We start from the raw sequence: 17,670 nt of genomic DNA, 5'->3' as shown, positions 1-17,670 counted from the left end.
AAAGCGGGAAACTAGAATTGATATGTTTAGACTTTTACAACTGTCTTCCATGTTTTCTTTCAGGCAGCATTTTGTGTGAAGGCTCGTGAAATTGGCAAGAAGAATAAAAGACAGGCAAGGACCATACCAAGTAGCATTTACCAGGGACTCGCCCAGTGGCAGTCCCCATAAAGGACAATGAGGTACATACTATCTTACTTGACTATCACAATAATATCACACCGAGCCTTGTTATACCAATTTTGCTAATGAATAACTGAGTCATATTGACATAGTCCCAGTTCATTCAGCTTCCGTCCATACTCTTTCTGACCATAAAATCTATGCTATCAGTGATCCATAGTATTTGTGATAGTTATTGTTTATTGTCAGTTTGACAAAGTGTGAAATCACCTGGTAAATGGCCTCTGTGTATGCGTGTGGGGGATGTTATCTTGATTATAATAACTTAGGTGAAAAGATTCATCTTGTGGATGGCATCATTCCTTGCCAGGGATCCCGGACCAGATGGAATGGAGAAAGTGAACTGACAGTCCTGTTTCCTAGTTGTGGATACAATGTTGTAACCAACTACTTCAAGCTCCCACTGCCTTGAGTTCCTCACCGTGGTGAACACCACTTGAATTGAAAACCAAACAAATCCTTTGTCCCATCTGTTGCTTTTCAGGGCATTGCATAACAGCAGCAGGAAAAGAAACCAAAACAATACTAACACCTGCACATTCAGCATAGATAAATCACGTGATTCCATCATTAGAGCTGCTAATTGTTCACCAAATTCTACATCTATGTATTATATATTACATGTAAAAAAATAATAAGATAATATACAATCTGCTTGTCAATTAGCTGAATGAAGGTGTTGAGAATTTCCAAACATTTTTCCAAAAGAAAATAATCACCCAAGATGTGTCCCTTCCCAAGACTGTAAAAGCCCCAAAAGACAGACAGTTTATTAGCCAGAAGGTGAGACGTTTCACCTCATAGTACATAAGCTGGCATTAAGTAGATGACTTAGAAAACTCTTGCTCAGATGCAGTTTATTCCATAGCCAGGAGCCACCACTAAAAACTCTTGGTACAGAGGCCACAAATGGAGGCCAAAGTGGGTTGACATCTCTTTTGTGTGACGACTACAAGCATGCCACTTACTACTCTGTGTTTGATTTCCCAGTCTCTTAAATAGAGATCTTGAATTAAATATCTCCATGTCCAGGCAGACCATTTTATGCTTTTAAGTTTACATTCAACAAAGTGGAACTAGGAGAGTTTAAAGTTGGAGCAAGATTATACTGAAGTTCAGAAAATATTACAACAAAGAATGGGGACAAAAGACAACACTCTCCATGTTCCAGGTGAAAGGATTAAAGCAAAGAGGGAAGCAAAACCAAAACATAAACCGACCAAGACACTAGCAGTACAAGGAAAACCCACTAAGCTTTAATCGGAGGCTCTTCCTAAGAAAAGTAAACCAGTCCCTAACAAAAGCTAAGCTGAAGACAACCAGTGAGCAGGGGTGATGGGTGTGCCTGGTGAGAATGAGAAATATTCAGAATGAAAAGTCATGTGGTTCTCTATTGTTTCCAAACACAATCTTAACAAGAACACAGCATTGCCTTCAGTCCTCTTAGCAACTCTGTATTCTTAAGGAAGCAGAACTAAAGAAATCAATAAACCACAGAGACTTTTTAATAACAACCTTCTAAGAAAGGAACTTGGGTCCTTAGGTTATTTCCCTCTAAGGGACACTGATTTAATAGTAATAATGACTTGATCCATGAAGGTTTTTTTTTTTAATTTGCATTATTTTAAGACAGTTTTGCTAATAGCTACCATCCTCACTTGCCTATCTTTAAATAATGTAGCCTATCGAAGTGTGGTTTTAAAAGGAATGATTTGGTTTATTTTATGATTGTAATGGAAATGGATGGATGACCTTGGGGTACTTGTACATACTATATGTAGTGAATGTATTACTTGTGTGTATATACATATAAGCCCATGTGATTTGATATTGAAAATAAGAGTAAAACAGAATATGATTCATTTTAATAAATATTTACAAGAACTAACCATAAATCCCTAACAGAAATCTTAAATATTTTCTAACTATACAGCTAGGACAGTAAAGTTGTTAAAATATTGAGGTAGACGTGTGTGTGTGTGTGTGTGTGTGTGTGTGTGTGTGTGTGTGTGTGTGCTTGTGTGTAGACATGAAAAGATAATCTACTGTACGGTTGAGAGACCGAGCTATAGTAGCACAGCTCCGGATCTTGGTTCCATGTTAGTACACAGACACAAGAAAGTATAAGCCTGTGTTAGCAGTTGAGTCTGGGAATTAAACTTCCATTTTTTGTATGTTTTCTACTTTTAACAAATTACGTGCTGATATTTATTAGTCATGAAAAAATAAATCAAAAGAAAACTAAGGTACAAGGAAACTTCCCACAGGCCTCTCTCTCAGTGTTGTCATGGAAGCTAAGCATTAGGGCACAACTTGGCACTGTGCCATTTAATATCTTATTCATGGGACTAATTGTGTTTTAAATTTTTATGTAAAATATCAGACACATGTGTCACTCATGATAATTGACAATGATAATAACGGCTGATGATGGGAATGATCTTGGCTTTTAAAACCCCATGTTGAACATGTTCCTTCAGAAAGAAGTCAAACTAAGAAGTTTGATTGATAAAATCTTATGTGTACTGAAGGTTGCAGCAATTCCCAGTCGTGTGGGCCTTGTGACTCAAACCAAGGTAATCTTCGTTTTATTGATGGCTGCAAATCAAAAAGTAGAATAGTTACTACAAACTTATCAGGCCACTGCGAATGAGATGGTAATTAAACCACCAGGTCACACAGCATTTCAAGGTCGATTAATACATGTGGCGATGTTGCAGGCACTGTCCCGATTTAGTTGCTTTTAACCAGCCCTACATGTGGGAAAGAGCAAACCTGCAAGTCACAGACATGGGACCTTCGGGCTAAACCTGCCTGTAACAGATAAGCAATGTGAATCTGGCCAATGCATTTCCCACCTTCTCCCAGTATCTGTATCCTCTTTAGACTTTGTTTTGTCTATGTTTTTTTCCACTGAGTGACTCTACTTCACCACACACACACACACACACACACACACACACACACACACACACACTCTGAACTGCCTTCGTAACTGGTTGGTTCAGCTCCAGAGCCAATGCTTAATACATATCCATCCACAAGAGTAAACTCCATAGCATCTATTTTTTTTACTTTGGGTATAACTTTAAGTAAAACGAGAGAGCACAGAATAAAGATCAGATTCTCTTGTTGGAGCAACAGAACTTCCTTGCCTAAATATTAAAACCAAATCAGCCATGATACAAACAAACAAACAAACAACAATAACAAAAACCCATGGGCAAATCCGTTCCCTAAAGCTCATTATGCTTTCAAAAAGCTTTGCCAACCCTGCAGAGCAGGGTGCCTGCTGGGAAGGCTACACACACAAAGCAGAGCCCACTCAGACAGAGCCCACTCAGAGCTCAAATAATTGGCCCCCTCCCCCTTTCTCATTCCTTTCCTCCCTCTCTTACTGTCTCGGAAGCCTGCCCTATAAATCAGATTTAATTATCTATAAAATTTGGTGTAGAAAAGGATTTACTCATTAAAAATGTTCATCAGCTTGCTGCCCACGTTCCAGACTAATAGAAGCGGAAAGGGGACACCATGGAAACACCAGACGGGCTGGAGAGATAAGCAGGCTTTGAAATACCTGAACCTCCATTAAATAGCAAGTTCCTGCTTCTGTATTTGCCTTTTAAAATATCATGTCGGAATAAGTAAATGTCACCAAATAATCAACCTCTTTCCCCCTCCTTTCTATTTTGGTTACTTGCTTCAACAGGTTTTAAGAGGTGGGTTTTTTCCCCCTAAGTTTACATCTTTTGTCTATGCGTTACCCAAGATATTTCCTCAGTTCTCTCTCTCTCTCTCTCTCTCTCTCTCTCTCTCTCTCTCTCTCTCTCTCTCTCTCTCTCTCTCTCTCTCTCCTCTCTCTCTCGCCCGCTCTCCCGCTCCTCCTCTCTCTCTCTCGCCTCCTCTCTCTCTCTCTCTCTCTCTCTCTCCTCTCTCCCCCCCCCCCTGTGTGTGTGTCTGTGTGTGTGTGTGTGTGTCTGTGTGTGTGTGCTTGCAAAATGTCATAATCTTCGCTATAGCCAAACACAACGATTCTCGTTCATTCACTCGGCGACAAGCAGTTAATTAATGAGTGCTAAGGGAGGCGCGGAGGCAACATTGGAGAAGAACACAGCCAGTGGAAGAGCAGAGGGGAATGTCTGAAGTGAGGCCAAGATAAATCTTCAGTCCTAGGAGAAAGGCCTGGGAGAGAAGAAGGAGATGCTAGCTGCTAGCTGAGATGGATTCGGGGGCGGAGGCAGTGGGGAGAGGATTGTTTGTTCTCACTGTTTGTGCAAGTGATGGAAGCCAGGAGTGCGGGAACTCGGAGAGAATGCCGCAGCTTCTTTAATGAGGCAAAGCTTCTAAAATCTAAGATCTCACATCAGTTTCCGTGAAAGACTTCCATGGGAAAAGGAAAAAAATAGATAAAACTTTTTTCCCGTCTTCTGGCACAACAAGGGGATTCCTGTCATGACTCCCCTAAACCCTCACTGTGCTAGAAAAGAAAGAAGGTGCCCACAGGAGTGGGAGGGACAAGGCACACATGGTAACAGCCAGGAAACCTGTCTGAGGAGCCAGCTTTCTTGGTCCCTCTCTGCCTTCTAGAGACAGCATCTTTCCTAACAGTGCCTGCCTCCCTGATTGATCCCAACTCACAAGCCAAGAGCTGAGATTTTCTTTTTTAAAAAAGGTGTCTGAAGAGAGAAGTAGGAAACAGATAGCCAAAAGAGACTGGTCTTATGGTCACCATGTTAGTAGGAAGTCCCATTTGTCTTTTCTTTCTTTATTCTGTTTTCATTTTGCTCTCTTGTTTATGTGTTCTCCTGCTCCCGTATTTGGAGGCAGAACATGATGTGCACCCAGCAGCCCAGCTTTGAGCTATATTTTCTGTTTCACTTTCTCCCAACTCAACCTAGGCACCTTGCTCAGGTATTGGAATAAAAAAGCAGAAAGTCCAAGGACCCACCATCATTTCTCCTAGCTGTAAGACCCATCAAGGGTAGAATGGAAGGAATTCCAATGAGGGATGAGAGCTGCTTCAAGGCCATCTTCCCAACATGCCCATTGATTTGATCAGATGTGGGTGTTATGCTGGCTAGGAGCTGGTGGCTGCAATGCCTCTAACTGACTGAGGAGGACAGAAATGTGAGGGCACTGCTAGTGGTCCACAGTCATCATAGAGGCCAAGATGCTGAAGAACGCCAGGGGCTTTGTGGGATGTTGAGTTCATTCTGCACAAAAAGGGCCATACTATCATCCTTCTGGAACACCACATCGTAAGGGCCTTCCCCCAAACACCATGGCATACAGCACACAGCCTAGGGACCAGACATCAGTCTGCACATCAATGACACAGTGGCTCTGCACAGAAAAAAGTTCAGGTGCCTGGTAGAAGACGGTGCACCGCTGGGCCACCCAGTCCTATACAGCTAGGGCCTGGCATGAGCCCGTCACCTGGATGCATGCTTGATTCATAAAACCCAAGTCCATTAAAACAGACTGCCCCTCATCAATAAGCAAAATATTGGTGGCCTTCAGGTCCCTGTGCACATAACCTTTGGCATGAATGGTCTCTATGCCTCTATAGATACCCAGCAACAACAGAAGGATTTGGTCCTCAGTCAGGAAGGTGCCTCGGTCCTGCAGACTTTCTATCTCATTCCACAGCATACCTCTCTTGAAGAATGGTAGCAGCAGCCAGGTTTTATGCTTTGCACCTCATTCCTTCAGACAATAAGCCATGGGGTGAAAATGTTTGGACGCTGGAAGAGGCGATGCATGTCTGTCTCTCACTGTGCCTCTTCTTGGCCCTGCTGCTCATGATGCAGGATTGACTTCAGAGTGTAGAAGTATCTGTCATGTAACCCCTCTACTAGGTCCACATAGCAGAGTCCACCTTCCCCCAGTTTCTGGATGACAGTCCCCCAGGAGCAGTATTGTCAATGGTAACAATCCCCCAGTAGCAGACACACAGTGCACAGCCTCTTCAAGGATGGTCTTTCTTCCAGAGAGAGTGGACTCTTCCAGGCAATGGACTGTGGGGCCAGCAGATCATGCTGCTTTGTGCCTGAGCAAAGACTGTCTCACTGACTTCGGATAGTCCTTTTTTCTTACTTGTCGCTAAGGGATCTGTTCTTTTGTTGTTTGTCCCTAGATTTCCTTCAGAGCCTTCTGTTCAATCCCTTTAATCTCATGAACTCACCGGAGCTCACCCAGGTAAAAGTTTGGGACCTTTTAATTAAATTTAGAAAACCACGTGCTCTATCTAGTATTCACTCATCAATAAGAAAGCCCCCATGTTCTCAGCTCATGGAAGGTTTCTGAAGACCCTAGTCCTTGATCACACAACTATAAGAGACTATAGAGCCAAAACATCCTGACCGAGTTAACGATTTCTTCTTGACCTAGCGTTTTCTGCAGCAGACAAAAGAGGGGCTCAAAAAGTAAATGATAAATTCTACTTTGTGATGCTGTTGTCCGTTTGAGCCATTGATTTGTCAATGCAGTGCAGCTGCTTACACATATGGCTCAGCTAGACCTATGCACTCATTGACAACGATCTTGTAGTACTTCGCATTATCAGTGGCTGAGGCAGTGTCTGCCATATGGAGGGGTTACAGCAATCGAAAGGGGACATAATGAACAAATAATCTCTTGGTATTCCAGCTACAGTATCATCTGATTCGGACACAAAAGCTAACATTTTTAAACCGTTATCATTTTGCCCTCGGGTTTACTCATTTACTCAGGGTGCAGCAGCAGGAGTGATGAGCCTGGTAGTTTCCATCTTTGCTGCTCCTATTTTGTCACTATCTTCACTCCTGCCCCAAATGACTAGAATAGTCTACCTCCTCAGATCCTTGTACAGTTAGTGATGGGAGACTTCGGGTTTTGTTGAAATGATACATACTGAACATGAAACCCTGGGCCACTTAGCTTGTTGTGGCGGCAGGAATGCAGAGCACAAATCAGAAGCGGGGCAGGGGGTGGGGGGGGTGATAAGAAGAGGAGATCCAGAGAATGAGAAAACCTTGTCATTCCATCAAGTACCATTTTGAGTTGCGAGCCTAGCCTTAAAGCACTGAGCCACTTCTCCAGCCTATCCACCAAACACTACTTATCCCTTACTTACTTAGACCAGGAATTGAGCTCCCCTCCCATAAAACAATGATAAACAAAGCACATGGCTAGTTTTTAAAGAGTTAAAAGTCCAGTGGGGGCAGTTAAGCATGAGCATTGTCATCCTACTGACTTCACTGCTCTGATAATCATACCTTGTAAGTGCTTGTTAGGCCTCAGGCTGTGCTAGTGTTGACTGTAAGCAATAAAGGGTGAATAACCCAGAGCCTGAGCTATGAGCTTCATCATTAGCTCTGCACTGTTGAACACTATGAGCACTCTTCCATGCCAATAAGCTTGCTACCACCATCTGAGTGAATACCAAATGGACTCCTTAGGCAATGGGAACGAACAGCCAATGAAATCCAGCATATGGTCAGTTAGAAACAGTAGCTTGACACCACTGACTTTCTTTATTATGCAAACGTGGTCACTAATATTCACAGGTAGAGAAGACTGCTGCCTGCATTGGAAGACGGAAAGATCCACAAACCTCCCCTATTCCAGAAATAGTCCCCTCAAGCCGGCCACCAAATTCTTTATACCGCTGTGAGAAAGGCAGTCACCAGACTATGTCATCCCATGCCTTGGAAAAAAAGAAAATCCATATGCATAGCTTGTCCACTATGAGGACTCATCTTATTAGTCAATCCATTACCTTCTCTCTCTGACCCCTTGTCACATCCTAAGCCATGCTCACGTCCATCTTTGTGCAGATAGCTGTAAATCCATGCCTAGATAGTAGAATGCTTACTCCTTTGTGGAGAAAAGACCTGTGTTTATCTCAGGAGTCCTACTTTTTTTTTTTTTTTTACTGTGATCCACAAAGAAAGTTTTCCCATATGGCAACTTTGTGAGCTGTGCTGTGAAAGCAGTAGCCCCCACCCCCACCCCCATTCAAATCTCAAGTCTGATACAGAGCTCTCTAAAATGTGTGCTGCAGGCACAAAATCCCCGTCAAGACTCTCGACAGTCTAACCCATGCCACTCTTCTCTCAGAGGCAACTACGCTAAATGACATCCACACATCAGCAATGAGGAAACATCTGCATACACACTGGCTTTGAAACATAAAGCACTGGAGGACTTCAGAGCTGTCAATCACTGTAGCTGTCCTGGCCCTGTGTTTATTCAGAAGTAATTTTCAAGGCTGCAGGAAGTGTTGGTACTAACTGACGAGCAAGTCTGAACACTGAAAATGAAGAATGATTGATGCCCCTTTAGGTAAGCTGAGAAAGTCTGCATCCACTAGAGGCAGCCGCCGCTCACCACTCGGGATGCTGATAAGGCTCTGAAGTGGTGTGTGAGTGATGAGTGGTGTGCTGTGTCTACCGAAAAACAAAACCTACAATGTTGAAGAAGATTCCCTTGGATACACATCCTGCAGCTCTACACAGCAAGCTACTGGTCCTCATATCTTGACTTGACCCACAACTGCACCTTCCATAAGGATTACTTTAACTTTTCTGATGAAACAAACTATGAAAGAAGAGACTAATTGGTTACAAAATCCTCTCCGGTTTGCTAATTGGTAGGTAATTTTCAAATGTTCTAATCTGAATGTCTAATTCAGTGTATTCTCCATCCTGTCATGTTTCAGTGTTAACAGCTGAAATAAAGGTTGGAAATACGAAACATCGGGAACACTGCAATGATGAGAACTGATTTGTAGACTCATGTCAAGAAGTCAGAAACTTTGCAGGGTTCCCCACAGGATCATTCCCTGAAGTCTGACAGAAAGATTCAGAATGCTATTCTGGTCAAATCTATGCTGTCTGGAAAGCATAGAACATCCTTTGGATCGTAGGTTTTTGGAAGGCTTGTTCACAAGCTAAGGCAACTCTCCACTATTGCTCTCCTCAAACTCCTGAGCAAGGCAGCCACCTACCCTCACACATAGCATCTGACAACATACATGCCCATTCAGTGATGTGCAGTGGAAGCACCTTCTATGCAAGACAGACTGTAGGTGCCAAGGACACATTGGTGGGTGAAATCAAATTCTCCCTCTGTCCAGATTCACTGAGTGCAAAGTACGTACTTCAAGAACTGCCATGGAGGGTAAGTGTCCATTGATATGGAAGAGAATGATAGGCACGTAAAGATGTAATGAATGGCTGTCTGCAAGCACCATGTTCCAGCAGAAACATGAAGATAAAATAGGAAAAGACCAGACTATGGACAAAGGTGTCCTGAAGGGAAAGGGGTCTGTAGGCAACATAGGCAGACAGAATAGCATATGCCAAAGCTGTGGCAGATTGAGAGGAGGAAACACAGCCTAATATGACCCGTATTTAGACAATGAAAATGATTGCAATTCATAAAATACATTCTTTGTCTTAAAGAAATCTGCCTCCAACTTGATTGTGCATTAGGGTTTATTGGAAGTCAGGTCTACCCTCCCTTTCTCTGAGTTCTCAGTCCTGTCATTCCTTCCATTTCTGGATTCCTTTCTCGGGCATTACCCTCAGTGCTTCAGACTTTTTTTTTTCTCTATCATTTTCAGCAGCACTGAGAATAAAGCAGATAATCTGCAGGAATGTTGACTTGGGCTTGTGCTATAGAAAGCTTGACAGATTGAGGAGACTTTCATATCTCTCCTATACAGGAAGAGCAGACAGCCTCAAACATCGAAAATGTCTTTTGTACCTGCTTGCAATGAATAAACTTCCTTCTGTGTGAGAGAAGCCCCCTGGGGGTCTGATGTTATGCAAAATGTCCCATGAAGAGAAAGGACTTGAGATAGAGCTGGAGAGCTGTCTTGCTGACAGATGATTAGCAAGTCCTTGTCATTTTTCTACTCAGGAGTCTACAAAAGTTTATAAAAGCCAGTCAAACCTGCATTTCAAGGATTGAGATGTATCTCTGTTGGCAGAGTGTTGGCCTGGCACACTCAAGGCATTAAATTTGACACCATAGTGCAGTGGTTCTCAGTATTCCTAGAACTGTGACCCTTTAATATAGTTCATCATGTTGTGAAAATATGTGTGTGTGTGTGTGTGTGTGTTATTTTCATTGCTACTTCATAACTGTAATTTTGTTACTGTTATAAATCATAATGTAAATATTTTTAGAGATAAGGTATGGCAAAGGAGTCCCAGCCAACAGGATGAGAATCGCTGCCCTAGTACCACGTAAATAGTCTTGAGACACATGCCTGTAAGACTGGGACGCAAGAGATAGAGTTTGGGAGGATCAGAAGTTCAAAACCATCCTCAGCTATGTGGAAAGGTCAGTTTGGGCTACATGAGACCCTATCTCAAAAACAAACAAAAGCCTGTACAAATTCGATGCTTCCCCGGTCCTTGCATCTCCTCCTTATCCAGGCCCACCACTTCGAAATCCATGCCCAATACTGTGTCCTGCCCTACCATCGTGTTCTGTCCTATAATTCAGCTCAGATCTCTTTCACACATGTTTTTCTCAAATCCAGTCCTCCATTTTCAATCTCATTTTGATTATCATATTCCTGGTGTCCTATGGAACTTTCTGTCTGTACTGTGCGTATGGCTACCAATTTCATCCTCTTATGTACAAAGCAATCACAGAACAATATATGTACTTTTGCCCCTCGACTGTACTGTAGAATACTGGGCTATTGAAGTAAAGTTTCACATTCCCTGAGTCGCATCCAACTGCCACAGCAAAGATAAATCGGTGGCAAGCACTCGAACTTGTAAATTGAAAGATAATAAATAAGCAAGTAAATAAATAAAATATTTGGAATAAGTTTATATACACTGCCATCCTGGGTACTGTGAGTGTATATAAAGGGCATGCCAGCCTGCCTCACTCTTTGTTATCTCCCCAGGCTGTCTACACACACTGCTTTTTTTCTTGCTGGTTCCTGGTGATTCTAAGTACAGCATTACCTTCCCCTATGTGCTACAGAAATATCAAGTACAGCTCAGAATACACTGTTTTATACAAAAGCCCATCTTCAGCCTCTTTCTCCAAGCTAAAAGCTCTTTGAGGATAGGACCTTGTTTTATTCACTCATCACTGAGACCGATGTCCAGTTGTCCAGCCCATTGCAGTCTCTGAAGAAAATCTTATAATTCAATAACAATTATTGAATTAGTCAATAATAAAAATGTACTGATTTTAAGACACAAATGATCTAATTATTGAACTAAAAGATCTGTGACACTCCCACATTTATGAAAACGTTTCTTTTCTCATTTACTCTAAGGCTAAATATTATAGTTGAACATTCTTCAGGGATGGTGAGAGCTTCTTACAATGGCAAGCCGTAAGCTGTGAGTCTAAAAGCAGTCATTATTAACACAGCATGCCAATATATAAATTTGTAGCCTTGCCATAGATAATAGCAGATCACAGTAACCTTGCCAGGTCTCAGGCTGTCACACATTCAGTGTGGTCGGCAATATTGATTGTCAGTTTGTCAAGATCGAGAACAGCCTGGAAAAAATATAAGCCTCTGGGCATGTCTTTGAGAGACTATTCAGATTAGGTCAGCCTCCGGCACATCCATGGGGAGTTACCGAGATTGAGGTGATGTAGTTCGGAAGGCCCCCCCCCTAATGTCCAGGGAGCTGAGCCCTCATAGGCTTCTACTCCATCTCTGGGGATGTCTAGGTTGGAGTAATGAGGTACGCAGAGCTGTGCAGATTCTGTAAACATGGAAGCAAGATATTTGAGGGTTTTATGAGCTGTCCTGTCCTTTATTTCGGAGCAAGGCCACAGTAAATTCCACATTCTGAAAGTGTGCATACCAAATGCAATGCACAGAGTTTAAAGTGGCTTACACACCTGAAACCCTGGCTGCCTTTTAACTTTCATGATCAGACACTTCCTTCTTCGTGCCTGGGCCATAGATGCCAGCCACTCTGGAAGACTACTCAGCACTTTCTATGTGTCAATCAAGGCTGCACATCCTTTGAGGATTATAAGTTCCCACTTTGAGGTTGCAAGAATAGTTTGGGATTTTTAGCAGACTAGCAAGTAACCTAATGCTTTCATCCACTGAATAAACATTTAAGAAGCATCTACAATGTAAACAGTACCATACTAGGTGATGGGAACTTAAGAATGAGCCAAAAGAAATCCTTCACATTTTCGTAAGCTTTCCACTCTAAAACAGAGGAATAAACGTGGACATTCAGTTTATCTTCTTTACCAGCATTTCCATAGTTACAAAGTTTCCCATTGTGTGTGACTATTCTGAAGACAAGTTCCTGTGACAAATCAAAATGTCATCATTAGGTCTGAATTCCTCAAACTTGATTTCCCTATCATTCACTTGGATGATTTTTCCTGTTGTTTTACTATTAGTTTTGTATATATATTTGCTTTTGACTTATCTAACTGAAAATATAATTAAATCATGAAGGGTGTGGCATCATTGTGTCAGTTTCGGAAGCAGTGTGCTTCCAATGTTTCTGGGTTTACAGAATTTTCTTTCTTCCTTCCTTTTAGGACTCATTCTGAAGCTCTGTGCTGGACCTAATGCATCAGCAGGAGTTTCCTTGACTGAATGAGGTTTTTGTGTATGTGTGTGTGTGAACTATAAAAATTAAAAATGAAAAGCCAATATTTCCAACTGACCCTATTAAATCCCACTCCTAACAATTTTTACACATCTCAACACCAAATAAAAGCTATGCCTCATGACTGCCAGTGAGGGATCGTCTAAAAAAAAAAAAAAAAAGACACAAGAAAAGTTCTCAGAGCTACAGTGATAAATGACAAGATCGGCATTCAGGAAGCATGTGAGCCAGGAAGTCCACCTGCTCCTTTTACATGGCCCTGAACCAAACCGACGGCTGATGAGGAGGGCTTCATCTTGCGGGAACAGCAGGGTGCCGCCATGGTGGTAGCACCACCTGCGTTAGTGCACATGGGCTATGCACTTGATACTCCACACTCTAGAGTTTTCATATCTAACATAGCAAGGAGAGAGTGGGGTGTGTGTGCATGTGCATGTGTGTGCATATGTTTGTGTGTTACCAGCAGTATCTCAGCAACCCCTTGACTAGGGAAAATGGACAGAAGCAAGCCTTTCTGACAAATACTGGTTTACCCAAATGACTGTTGTTACTGGGTCACTCTTTTCTTTCTTCCTTTTTTCTGTGAGGAAACTATTTTAATGTCATTCTAGCACCTGAGTATTTAAAGTTGTCTTTTTCAAGACTCTGCTCCTGGGACCCTTAAAATGTTGCAAATATGACTGTCACCCATGGATGTCAGGTAGCTTTAGGGCACTGGGTGAGGAGTCTCCATTCTTGGCACACACTTTTCAACTTGAAGGGCTCTTTCTAACATCCCTACTGTGTAAAATTTAGAGTGTAGCTCCAGGTAATAAACTTCAAACCCCTACCCAGACCTAGCCAATGGACAGGACATTCTCCACTGTTGAGTGGAGAGTGAGATCTGACTTTCATACAAACTCGGGTGCCCCATTTTTGACCATGTCCCCTTGATGGGGAGGCCTGGTGGCACTCAGAGGAAGGATAACAGGTCACCAAGAAGAGACTTGATACCCTATGAACATATACAGGGGGAGGGAATCCCCCTCAGTCACAGACATAGGGGAGGGAAATAAGGGGGAAGTGAGAGGGAGGGAGGAATGGGAGGATACAAGGGATGGGATAACCATTGAGATGTAATATGAATAAATTAATAAAATATTTTTTAAAATTTAGAGTGTAGAAAGAACAAGGTTTTCTTTGGGAGATGGGATGAGTTTTGCAGCCTTTTAAGCATATAAATCAGGGTTGAACAAACAGAAAGCTGTGGTAAAAGCACATGGTTTTTATCAGTTTCTCTTTGGAAAGCATATTGGATTTCAGTGATGTATAGCTCTGGATACAAAGGTTGTTCGTTTGCCCTTATTTACACAAGTTAGTGTTGAGAGGATTACTTCCTTCGTAGGTCGGGATGCTAAGTGATACTGCAGAATAAACCTTAAGGAAACGCAAAGCTACTTGTCGAAACAGCTTAATATTGTTCCACAGTTTTCTCCATGAAGGCCCAGTGAAACTGAATGTCGCTGTCAAACATTGTTTCCTCACACTGGAAGCCAAACACACACTGAAGCAAAACATACACCGATTCTGGCAGGAAGTTGAAATATAGAGTGTTTATGTAAGATATATATGTGCTCATATCCAAAGGCAGCTTGAAAGGCAACAAGACTGAGACCACACTATACTCATTTGCATTCTGTTTTTACTTTATTGTTTTAATTGATAAGACAACATGTATGAATCTTGCAAGTCAAATGATATGGCATATATGTGCACTGCAGATGGAATAAATGCAGCTAATTAACTCAGATCTCAGCTCACATCCAATCGAGCTTTATTTCTTGTGAAAGGATCCTATTCTACCCCCTCTCTCTGCATTTTTCCAAGAATTCAGTGTATTAACCACAGTCACCATATTGTACGTTATCTGAATTCTCTTCCGTGCTTGCACATTCTTCCAGTGCCTACTTACTGTGAGCCACTGCTACGGGAAAATTTAGATGTGTAATTCACATTAACCACATGACAGAAACATCAACTGTGTAACTAATTCCCCACATTGTATGGTGTCTTCTGCTCACACTACACTGAACACGTTCCCCGTGAGTCTGACAGGAAGTAAACATCACACCACTCCTTTGAGAAGCAGAATCTAGGGAGTCCAGCAATTGTTCTGGTTACCAAAAAGTGGAGTCTAGCCTTGGATACTGCGTGTGATTTCTGGGCTGGAGCCATTATGTGTTTGTACACATGGGATACCGAGGGTAACATCTATTTAGCATTCCGAAACTGATGAACTCTCAATACGTTCAGCACAAGCAGAGAAATGCATCCTGATGCAGTCTATTAGGTCAATTATTTAATGAATTAAAATACTTCAGGAAAAAAAATCAGCCCGGCATTTTCTCCAATCTGTTCTTTTTGGCGAATGGCTGGATTGCAGAGCAAATTCTAAGAGAGTGGAGGCAACACTGCATTAAAAGCTCCATAATCAAAACAGAGAGCATAAAAACACTTGAGCATTGGCTAATGGACAGTTTATCATCCAAACAGATGCATTCATTAAGGGAAAAATTACCTTCAAATATCAGTAAAATAAATTGGGTCTGTTCTGATTTCTTATTTCTGTAGCAAGAGTGTTCCGAACTACAGAAACAAGAATATAAAAGATGTTCCTGTGCGGAGGCAGGGCAGTTTGGGTATTTAAGTTTATTGGGCGAAGCTGTTTGAACTGCTTGAAGATGGTAAATCAAGCAAATATGGAACATTCCAGCTGATAATGTCTTTCTGGGCCAATTACTTCTCGTCTATATTTCAAACAAAGAGACTGTTTTGTTACTTCATGGCTATTGCTATTATTAATGCTGCAGAGAGTGCTAATAAGAAATCATTCTCTGCTTTGCCTTAGCAGTGTGGACTCCGATCACTCACCACAGTTTCCCCTCTGTGGCAGGGAGACATCCCTCTCCAGAACAGAACTGGAAGATTGGCCTCCTGCACCTTAAGCTCACAGTCAAAAGGCAGAGGGAATCGCTCTGTGCAGATGGTGGCCTGGGATGAGAGCTCTCCCATTTTGCCACATCATTCTTGAAATTAACACTGAGAAGCAGGGCTTTAAGTGCCCCAAGGCTGCAATCCAGCCACTAAATTCTATAAAGAACTTTCATAAATAAACAGGCTAAGCAGTAGCTCACTGTGCCATGGCCCTCGGGCATGTGGAAAGCTTTTCTTTTTTCTGTGAGATTGCAGACAGATTTCCTAGACTTCCTGGGGCTGTGGCAGTCACGACAAATTGGTATGGCTATGGTGGTTCCTTTACAAAGCACCTACTGTGTGATGGGCATTCGTAACTGCTCTTACGTTTTCTTAAGCCCTCGCAGCAAACCTGTCTATAGATATCATTGCCACTGAGAAGGTAAGGAAACTGAGGTTCAATGGCAGCTAGCAAAGTCTTTTATATGCAGATATTGCCTTGTGGCCCTGAACACTGACCATCATAAACATTTCTAAATGCTGATGACAGTCTAAAAGGTAGTAGGGTCCTTTTATTTTGCATAGGATGAGATGAAGGCAAGAATAGTTAAAGTGAGTACCACTTTAAGACTGATCAAGAAAGCTACTCTTTAGATAACCCACTCGTGGTCTCAATGTATGGAACCAGACCACCTCTGAGCAAATCTGACCTGAGGGTATGGATGGCTGTGTTATCTTTGAAAAGCTAGTTAACTCTTCCAATTTTTATTTTATTTTTTATTTGTGCAATACTAGCAATAATAACAACTTGGCAGCAGTCAAACTTTATTGAGCAGTTACTATGTACAAAGTACTAAATCTTCACCAATACCTGAACTTGCTTAGTACACAGGACAACTTTCCTTCTAATTTGTAATGGTAAGACTGGATTATAGGGAGGTTGTATAATTTTCTCAGGGAGAATATCAAGAAGTGCCACAACAGATGTTGTAAGGCATGTATTAAGACTTTTATTGGGATTGCATAATCCTATTCTTCCCTGTCTCATCAGAAGTACATATGTTATTATAACATGTTATTCTAACACCCACACAATATATATATATATATATATATATATATGTACACACACTATAAAAGTACACATACACAATATATATAAATATATGTATATATATGACACTATGTAAAATATATGTTTGTAGACCATGTGGTTTGTGGAAACAATGTGTTACATAGTTTTAAATGTCAGTATATCACACAAAGTGATAATAACTGCCACTGCTCAGTAAAGATTGACTTTCTGATGTTAAGTTTATGCCACAAACTTGGCATACTATTAAAGACAGGGCAAGCTGCCTAGAAGAAATCCTCAATCACAATGTATATGTAAATGAGATGGAATAGCTTGGTCTTAGAAGAGGAAGCAGAGGCTTAGCCATCTTGTTAGCCTAGAAAACAATACTTTGCATGTAGAAAAATACTCCATCAAATTGACTCAAATTGTTACTGTAATCAGGAAATGTAAGCTTAATCACTGTGTTTCTATTGCAGGCATCTCCTCATTTAATTAGGCACTAAACCTTAACCAGGACCCTGTGTGTGCTAAGATAAGGTTCTCTGGGCTCTTGCATCTGAAGACTCAGTAATCTATTGGTCATAGAGATGTAGATAATGTAGAAACCACACCTCTGAGTGGTAGCTCTGTAGTATACCCTATAATGTAGGGGCAGGTATATAGAAATGAGTGGTTTTCTCCATCTACAGATGGTGAAGAACAGCTCTTCAAGAAGAAAAAAATTTAAGAACTGTAACAGCGGATAATTAGGAACTATCCATTTAGACAACAGGGACTTTCTGTATAACAGCCACATAGAATCCGTGCAACTCAAAATGTCAACAAATTTTAGACAGTAAGGGCTAT

General features: G+C 41.6%; 1 pseudogene; it reads right to left on the bottom strand.

The window, feature by feature from the left end:
* Window positions 1–5,238: 5,238 nt before the first annotated feature.
* LOC127206167 (serine/threonine-protein kinase 16-like) lies at window positions 5,239–13,116 on the bottom strand (annotated as a pseudogene).
* Between the last annotated feature and the right edge of the window lie 4,554 nt (window positions 13,117–17,670).

This window comes from Acomys russatus, chromosome 23, assembly GCF_903995435.1.
Source record: "Acomys russatus chromosome 23, mAcoRus1.1, whole genome shotgun sequence".
Lineage (NCBI taxonomy): Eukaryota > Metazoa > Chordata > Mammalia > Rodentia > Muridae > Acomys > Acomys russatus.
Note: the sequence above shows the minus strand (reverse complement) of the source record. Positions and strands in the feature narration are given on the sequence as shown.